The sequence below is a fragment of the Corvus hawaiiensis genome, chromosome 8 (genome assembly GCF_020740725.1).
Source record: "Corvus hawaiiensis isolate bCorHaw1 chromosome 8, bCorHaw1.pri.cur, whole genome shotgun sequence".
Lineage (NCBI taxonomy): Eukaryota > Metazoa > Chordata > Aves > Passeriformes > Corvidae > Corvus > Corvus hawaiiensis.
In genome coordinates, this window is record NC_063220.1 from 21,446,515 (window position 1) to 21,456,299 (window position 9,785).

Genomic DNA, 9,785 nt, shown 5'->3' on the forward strand with positions numbered 1-9,785 from the left:
TGAATAAACAGCCAGAGGGAGTGAATCTTACTTTTATGCAGAGGAAAGCGGTCAAGCCGTGACAAAAAAGTACAGCAACAGGAGAGGTTTACCTAAAGCCATGTATTGAACTGAGAGCTATTCTGCAGTTGAAAACTGTTTTAACTGGAATCAAGGAGTGTTCTGTGCTCTACAGAAAGCACCTCATGATATTTAAGAAGCTCTGATTGCAGTGGTCTCATAAAAATACACAAGGAACGTAAAAAGAGGGAGACAGAAGAAGACGTTTCTCATCTTCAAGTTTTACAAGGAAAAGTGAGGTCTGGAAATCAGAAAGGGAACAGAGGAGCAAGCCTGTAAAGAAAAGCTAACCATGTGTTCTGCATAGCAAGTGCTACAGAAACAGATTGCTAACTGAGAAACTTGTGTTAAGTGAGAAGTGGGATATAAATTGAGTGACAGACTTGATTAAACCAAGTACTGAGTGGGAGACTAAATTATGAGAGTAGAGTTTTTAAAAGGAATGTAGACAAAATGAAGCAGGAGGAGGGGTGGCAATATGGATAAGAGAGTATTGTGTCAACAGAAGGAAATATTGATGTTCTGGCTGACATTCCAGTCTACTTCTACTGAGAGCAAAACTGCAAACAGAGGTGAATCTCGATGGTGCCTGGTCAGAATAATGTTGCAGGGACCAGAAAATATCTGAACAGTAAGAAATGGTTTTGAGAGCCTGTGTAGTACTAATGGGAGATTCAGCTAATGAACAGTAAGTGAGCTCCTGACCTAAGTTACGCAGGATTGAAATCTGGAAGTAATGCTTTGCTTTTAGTATTAGCCAGCTCCAGATTTCATATTAGCAGAGTAGCAGTTTTGGTCTCTATCTTTGAAGTAGCACAGTTTGGCTTATACAGTACTCTGAATGTCAGGGATCTGTGAGGTATTAATCTGATTTTAATAACTGGAGCTGAGTAAGAGGCACTAAAGAAAGTAAGTAAAATGCAAAGAATTTAATGCAAAGCCCATGGGCATAAATGGACATTTCCTCTGATGTTAATGGACTTCGGATCAGGCCCCATCTGTCCATGGAGCCTAAGGTCAGCTTTGGTATGTTGAAGAATGTCTGTGGGAAGGCAATAACACAAAAACGTTGGTCTTTAGGGAAGCAGAGTGAAGGACCAAAAAATTAGTTCACAGAAACTAACTGGAATTCAAACCACTGTGGAAAATGGGAAGGATGCTGGAGAAGATGCATGATAGCATCTTTCCAGCAAGGTTGAACAAGCCCAAGGGCAGCATGTATCACTGTGCTGAGTGGAGCAGTGCTAGCTAGTACCAGATACGAAGAGAGGGTGTTAGCAAAAGAAAATTACTTGGGAAGGCTAAGAATGGGTGGAGTTGGAAATCAGTCTGGGAAGTTGAAAGCAAGAAGCAGAAAAGGAACATGCAGTAAACAAAATGAGTAGGCATATTTTTTAAATAGACATTTTCTGGGTTTCTGCTATTTACAAAGAATCAACCAATTTTCCTCTCTATGCCTCTGCTCTCCAGCCTGCCTCTTTAAAGTGAGTAACTCCAGGTAGGTCTTATTTCTCACAAGGATATTACAGGGCATAAAATCAACCTGCCCTGCTATTGTGGGGGGCTTCCTGACACTACTTCAGTATAGTAACAAATGAAAATGCAAAATAAAACATCCAGACGTCTAAAATTGTGTGAAATGTTCCATCGTCTTAAAGTGAGGGATTTTTTGGTGGGTGAGGAAAAGTTTTGAAATTCTTAACTATTTGCTTCTGAATCTACAAAGAAACATGCAGAGTTACCTAAATCAAGCATCATCTTATCATGACTGTTCACGGACTCACATTCATGTTCACAGAAGATGTCATAGGTGATTATTCATGTTGGCTATACAAAATCTCAAATTTTGTTTTTTACTTATGCCATTGTTGAGTATCTACCAAGAAAATCAATTTTCTTTAATGTGTCTGGTTGTTCTCTTCCTTCTCCCAAACTGACATTCATCTGCTGCCTCTGAGGATTTGTAAGTGAGGCTGATAAAAATAAAAAGCAGCATGCATAGAAAGAAGATTGGAAAGAGAGGAACTTTTTAGTGAATGAATATAAAATTTTTATTTGAAATAAACAATAGAGTTCTGGAGAGAAGCAAATATTAAATTACCCTATTAGTAGGGACTATTCAGACATCCATCTAGTTTAGCGTCTTGTCTTCAGTAGCGACCTATTCCAGATGATAAATGTAAGGGAGGGGGAAGAGAAGGGTATGAAAGGAAGACAGAAGAAAAAGGGAAAGGAATCAAATCAGGCCAATAAAGAAATCCATGTAACTATGACCCACATGCATATTGCTCACTTCTTGATTAGAGAGTGGCTTTCCTCCTGACCCCAAGCTGATGATCAAAATATGCCCTGAAGCACCAGGATTGGTAGCCCCTGTAATTTTGATCCTAGCTTGTGTCAGTGCACATGCTATTCTGTTTCATGTCAACGCCTAATCCTTTTTGATAGTTACTAAGCTATTTAAGTCAATAATATCCCATGGCTCTGAGTGTCGCATGTTAATTATATGGCTCATAAAACATATAACCTGATCTCATTGCAAATTTGTTCTATTTTAACGTCTCCGAGCTTTCTACTGTTACGAGACAGGGGCAGTAGGTAGCGTGTCCAAGTGGCCAGCCCTGTTCTGTACATCTCTGCTCTTTAGTGCTGTGGGTCACGGCCCCAGGAGCTCAGGCAAAGGAGGGGGCAGCTGTGGTCTGGCAGGGTCTCAGTGCCCGGGTGCCTCTGGGCAGGCTCTGTGTACCTGCTGGCAGCTGCCTGCTTCCCCAGCCCCCCTAGTCAGCCATGGGGACACATGCCTTTCACTGAGATTTTTCCAAGTCACCTAGACACAAGATATTTTCTTCTCAGCTTGAAATGCTTGCAACTTTGGATTTCAGAAGCATGGGCTAGGTCCCCAACTAGGAAAGGGAAGCATTTGGTACACATTCAGCATTTTTAACTGGCATAAGCTCACTCCACACAATCTTTTCTCTAGACCCTTATCCTACCTTAATGAGGTATTAATATCAGGTTTATTGACTGATTTCACAAGCTGTTCTGGATTCCTGGACAACTACATGTGATATAGGCAAAACCTAGTGGAAGATAACACATGGATAGTCTTGAAGAGCTGAGTACTTCACCCACAGAGCCACATAGAAGGGGCTACAGCAGCCTGATTTTATGTTTCTCATCTCATGAAAATCCAAGTCCCTCCAACACTAACCTGAGCTCTAGGTTAGAAACTGAGTGAGCTCCAAAAGACTCACCTTTCCAGATTCCTCTTGGAAACTATCTTTGCTAGACAATTTTTGAATGCTGAGCTGCAATGTCTACTGGCTGCTCTCTTAACTGATCTGTTTTACAACATATTTGTGCTTTCATCACATCTAAATTATCCTTTGAAATTTATCCATAAGACCCTATAGAAAACAGAAAGAATTATGAAAGTCGGACAAATAATGTGGGCAATAAGAATCTCCTCTAGTTCTGTATCTATAAGAATAGTAATAATAATGCGTTAAGAACCCCCAAGTTTTCACTTCTATCTTCTTGAAACTGGCCAATGTCAATTATTTATCAGGTGAAGAGCAGGGTTTCCCACCACTTATATGGCAACAAGGTCATGTTCCACAAGTTCCTTTAATAACTATCCAGTAACAGTAACTGGTATGCTAAAATCACCCTCAGATGATGTTAGCCTCAAAACATTTCATTTCTGTTGCTTCTCTTGGTGGATGAATGACAGAGAAACAGATTTTCCTGCTTCACCAGAGGAAGTGAACAGATCCATATGACCAGTGCCTAGTTTAGCTTAACAGTGACTCCAGGCAGCTCTGCTGTCACTGAAGGGTTACTCTGTGGGTATACGATAGTGGGGAAACATCTTGAACATTCATTTGAATATGGCCATCGCAGTGGAATGTTCAGGGGCTATTTTAAGATTCACACTGTTTGTTTAAACAAGATGGCATGACTCAATGACTGTTACATAAAGGATGAACACAGATTTCTCCCTATATCCCAGATATCTCCACCAACTTAAAATATTGTATGGAATTATACATATACCATGCTGAATTATATTGATTACTGAATGAATACTGAAAATTAATGCCACATTCTGGAATGGAGTCGCCCTCTTTTTAAAATAAGGTGCCTGTCAAAGGAAAGGCTAATACTGCAAAAAAGGATGATGGATGGACAGGCCACATGAGCTGAATGCTGCCTTTCAGAGTGTTGAGAAGAATATGAACAAGTAACTCCCTCATTGCTGGGGTTCACCCATAACCAAAAGGAATGAGAAATGAGCATTTTGGTTTCTGGTGATCAGTCAATGTGATCTATTGCTACTGCTGAAAGAAAAGTCCTCCATTTAGTGCCAGCTGCAACAAACTTTGTTTCTTTGCTTTTTAAAATGGAGCACAGATCACTGGGAAAACCTCCAGTTTAACTCTCACAATCAAAGTCATCACAACATTTGGCTATTACTAGCTCTATCTGAATTCAATTCAAATTAAGAGAAACTAATGTATCTCACACTATCCATCTTGCAATTCCATCCTCTTGTCATCTCAGTTGAATTTATGGCACAGTCCTTGGGGAGATACTAAGCTTTTTCCATTCAGTTTTCTGTTAGATCTTGATTTAAATGGCTGTGGATTATTGTCCCAGAATAAGAGTGCTGGACACCAAAGATACCCTGAAGTGTGTGCAGACTCTTGAGATTATAGAGAGACCAAATCATTCCCTTGGGGAATTTGCTGTCATATAGTATAATGATGGATCAATCTCAAACTGCAGTCAGTTCAGAACGAGGCATCTGTCCGGTCTTGTTTGGTAAAATATTGTGCATGTCTGGTAGCACGCCACAGACTGATCAATTTTAACTCTCAAATCATAGCACCCTACCAATTAAACATCAAACCATGACCAGAATTATTTAATGTTAACACAAAAAAATAGAAAGTTGTTTTAAAAATACAGGGGTTTATTATTAATTTCGTTAAACTTGCAATTTGAAAGTTTTTGGTTTTGACAAGGAACACCCTGTGCTCCTTGCCCACATGGGAGTGCTGAATTATACGTAATATGACAGAATCATCCAGCACTGGGATTCTCAAACCTTTTTATCCTGAGAGATTACTCTGAATCTGGGAGACATTACAAGCAACATTTAATCATCAAAGCTCCTGGTCCATTATAAGCCATGAAGTAGTGTACTTCCACAGCACAAACGTCACTGCCAAAATTGGCATGAACTGGCCCCTCCTGGCAGTCTCAGGAAGTCAACGTTTACAGAGTCTGTGCTTTCCTGTCATCACCAGGCAGAAGTCCTTTCAAATTTAGGACTAAGGCAGGAAGGGTATATTTTCACTAACAATGTCCACAGTACAAGTACAAAGGAGTAGATGCAGAAGCAATGTCTCCAGAGTATTTCACCATCACTTTCACCAGCACAAAACTCTCAAATAACACCTGTTAGCAGAAAATACTGGTTTTCATTCTTTTCATCTTTGAATCCTCTTGGTCCAGTGTTTCACCTCCTCAGTTTAAACAGTAACTGTTTAAAGATGACCTTGACATTTTAAAAAGAGCCTGTAAAACCTCTCCACTATAAACCAGCCAGATTAACATTTATGCATAATTTAAAAAAAATAAACATTTTAACCAAAATTGCCTGAATGTTTACAAGAGGGGAGAGATAGCTCACAGGACTCTTCAAAGAACATTGGCAGTAATTTCCTACCTCGAGTAAAATAAATTAATTAACACACACATCCTGTTTCACATCAAAAGAAAATCTGGCTCCAATGAACAATCCAAAGGAGAGGGCCTGTGAATGTTTACAAATACAGCCTGAGCCAACAAGAGCAGCAAGAGGGTGTTTGGGAACCACAGCAAAACCTCCACCCAGCAGCTGGACTCTGGTTTCTCCAGATTTCAGTTCTGCCTGTGTGTAATGAACAGAGAACACACAGTAAGAAAGATAGGCCTGATTTCCCAGCCAGAGCAATAGTAAAATAATGATCTGCACTCCCCATTACAGCCACAAAACCTGTGGAAATAAGTGAAGTAAATCATGTTTTACAATGAGAGAAATGAGGCAGAGAGTGGGACAGTGACTCTCTCATGACCTCATGGGAGTGCAGCTGTCATGGAAAGGCAGAATTCAGGTTGCTTCTCCAACATGAACAGATACAGATTCTTTCCTGTTAATCTTGATTTTGGGTGAAGGTAATGCAGTGGTGCCACTCTGAATTAAATGTGCAGCTCTCATCAGATTTCTCCCCAAAACTATGCCTCAGCATGGAGTGCCGTTCACAATTAGAAACTCACTAAACATTTTCTATGTTCCTGCATCTCTTTTCTGTGGAGTGGCTGTGACTGCTACTGCTTTCTATGCCTCCTTCTGAGTGTACTTTGTTGCTTGTATCTTGTTAATAAAAATAAAATGCAAAAGAAAAAAAGATGATTCTTGACAGGTTAAAAAAATTACACATCTGTCAGTTTGGGTTGGGATCCCCATTAAGAATCCACCACCGTGAGTCTGCAGTGACACAGACCTCCTGCCTTTGAAGGAGGTTCACACACCTGACTCTGCGGAAACACAAATGTTTGCACATGCAGAAGCCCTCAAGTATCTAATTTCTATACTGCAGAGGAGGGTATTATTTCCATGTTTAATGACCTTATGCTACATTTGAGAAGTACCAGTGAAAAAAATACATCCCAGCAGCAGAATAAGATGCTAGCTCGTGGCTGTTTGTTTCTTGAATACTTGCAAATCACAGAAGTACGTGAGAGTGAGTGAAGCAGAACCGTGTTTCTGGCCATGAAGATGTGGATAAGGTGACTCATGCTGAGGTGCGCACGTGTACATGCGACTGGATGGTGCATAGGCCAGGTGCATGTAGGTACTGCAGTTCCACAAATGGGAACAGAGAGATACCACAAACTGTGCAAGAAAAGATGAAAGCTGTTTTTACATATATATTCCAAGACACACAATATGTGTAAAGGCCAAAGATCCAGAAACAATAGGGAGGAACTGACTTAAAGTGAGCTCCCTGCAGCAAACAAGGATAGGCTAGTGGGTGTGTCAGAGAGCGAGTGACAGAGCATTTTATGTTTACATGACAAAATAAATGTTGTCAATACAATTAAGAGCCAAACTCCATTTAGCTTTTGCTTCTGAGTGAGTTTGGAAGAGGATGTGCACTCTATGATCCCACGCAGCTGTAATATTCAGCTGTCATTCTTACAGGAAGAGCAAGCTCCCCTTGGAAATCACACCTGCTTGCTATAACTAAAATTCGCAGAACTAACATCTGTCTCAGTTTTGGCATCTGTCTCTATTCCTAGACATGCACAGGGGTAGGTGAAAACACAATCTGGACTGTCCCTGGCTCCACTGGGTGGTCCTCAAGCCCAGGGCTGGGATGGTATTGGCCCAGGAGGTGGGGTAATTCATTTGACAAATGAATCATGCCAATTGAGGATTTGAAAATCCTATTCCTAGCCCACACTTCCCTTTGGCAAGAGAGAAGAGAGGAGTTAAAAACTTAGTTCTATTGCATGTCTCTAGAAATACCATTTCAGAGTGAAACTCAAGAGTTTTACAGGCACACACAAAATGTTTGAAATTCCCATATGATTCCATTTCTCTTGCTTTGAGAAGAGCTTCATATAATGTTCATATTTTTTCTGTCAACAACTTAGCTGCTTTCTAAACCTAAATATTGCCAATTTATTTAAATTTCTACCATCATACTTTTGTCTTAGAGGGCTAATCCTCTTGTTCTCTTGGGATGGTATGCATTTCTTGGTAACTGAAACTTTCTCTATCGTTTTCTGAAGAATATTTACAAAGACTGGTATCACAAAGGTGACTGTCTAGGTCAGCAGTTCTTTTCTGTATGTGAAACATTGTGATGGATGCAGTTTTGAGCTACGATTACCACCCAGCTGATTTAGAGATGAGGCCTTCTTATGGACACCATGCACACTTAGAGCAATAAATTTATTATTTATTTGTCTCTGTCCACCTGCTAACAGGCCAAACCTCACAGAAATTATCTCAATGCCAGAGATTAGAATCTAGCCTCCTGTGTTTGCAATGACTTTCTAGAGCTAGAACTTTGTTAGTTATAAAGTGTATAGCCAGAAGAATAGCAAATGCTGTATTAAGTGAAAAGGATATATATTATGAGTGGTTTTTGGTTGCCCCAAGTCTATCTTCACAACACATTAGCATAAAGCTTTGCTCAAACATACAACATGTGGTTGCTCTGGCCTTAGGCTGGTACAAAGACAAGGCCCAGCAACAGCAACATTCACAATTCAAGTTTCCAGCATAACTTCTCCAAATGCCAGCACAGGCTCAGTCAATAACATGCTGCATATGCTGGGCTTGTGTGCAACCCTGCCCATGTGTGTTGCTTCTGGGACTATTTTTTCTTCTGAAACTGTTTTAGGAACAGGAACACAGGACGAGTGACATTCAGGACTCATCTGCAGCTTTCAGCACCACCTTGGAAGCAGGCATGCCCTTTGGGAATGATACTTGTGAGGACCCATCCTCATATAAGTCCACCAGCACAACCAAGAGGGAAGAGAAGCACTGCTGAGTACTTACTCTGTATGTATTGTACAGGGACATTTTCTAACAGTAAATATTTAAGCAGCAGCAGGGAAAAGGATGCAAGCTGCACACAGCTGAAACAGATGTAGGACATCTGAGTGAAGGGTGAGGAAGAGAAAAAGTATCAGTGGCTACTGGAACAGTCCTGCTACTACTGACTCATAAGCAAAAAGAAGCCACTGTGGGAAAAAATGCAATCCACTGCCAATGAAATTTAGCATTTATAGAACATGCATAAGTATGGCAAGATCTCAAGACCTACAGACAGTGAAAGTCATCAGGAGATCAAAGTACATAACGCCATGAAAGACAGTCCAAACCAAATAGCTTCAAATTTCTTCCTTAACAGTCAAAAAAAGTTAGTAGTAAAGGAGGAGAGCGCCGGCTGGGCTGCGTGCTGCGCTGAAGAGTTCCGATCACCAGGCGGGAGCTCGAGATGCTCAGGCGCCCTCGGGAAAGCACCGTCGGAGACACCTGGCGGCAGCGGCCGCGCTCGCCCTGCAGAGTGCGGCAACAGCGACGGCGAACGGAGCGGACTGCACCCCTGGGCGGGCTGGGTCACCCAACACACAGACCTCGCCCAGGTGTAGAGACCCCAGCTGTCAAGATCTCTAGACTGCCCGAGGATTAAAACCACATCCACAACCGTCATTTTAATCCTGCGGCTTAATTAGCTAAGAAAACACTTCCAGTTTAAGGAGTTAGAAATTACCCACATGGCAAAACTACATTCCTTTCAATCAGCTTCAATTGTGTGTCTGTTTGTCCAGCTTTCGACACCACAACTTCTGCTTCTGCTCCTGTCAATCTCTTTGTGCTTATTTGCGGCATTCCCTTGTTAAAATCTAACCTTACCATAAGACCTTGAAGCAGATGATCCCGCCTTCTTATCATGAACAATTTCCTCTACTGAACAGTTTTTGTGCCTCCTTGGGAGCAAACAGAGCTCTTTGGAGACGGGCTTCTTATTTGCACAGGTCAGCAAGTATTTACATAGTGATGTACAACAGTACAATGAGATAATAAGAGTTGCATTAATAAGTCGTGACTGGACATCATTACAGAGGCAGAACTCCTAATCAAGGCAAAAAAGTAT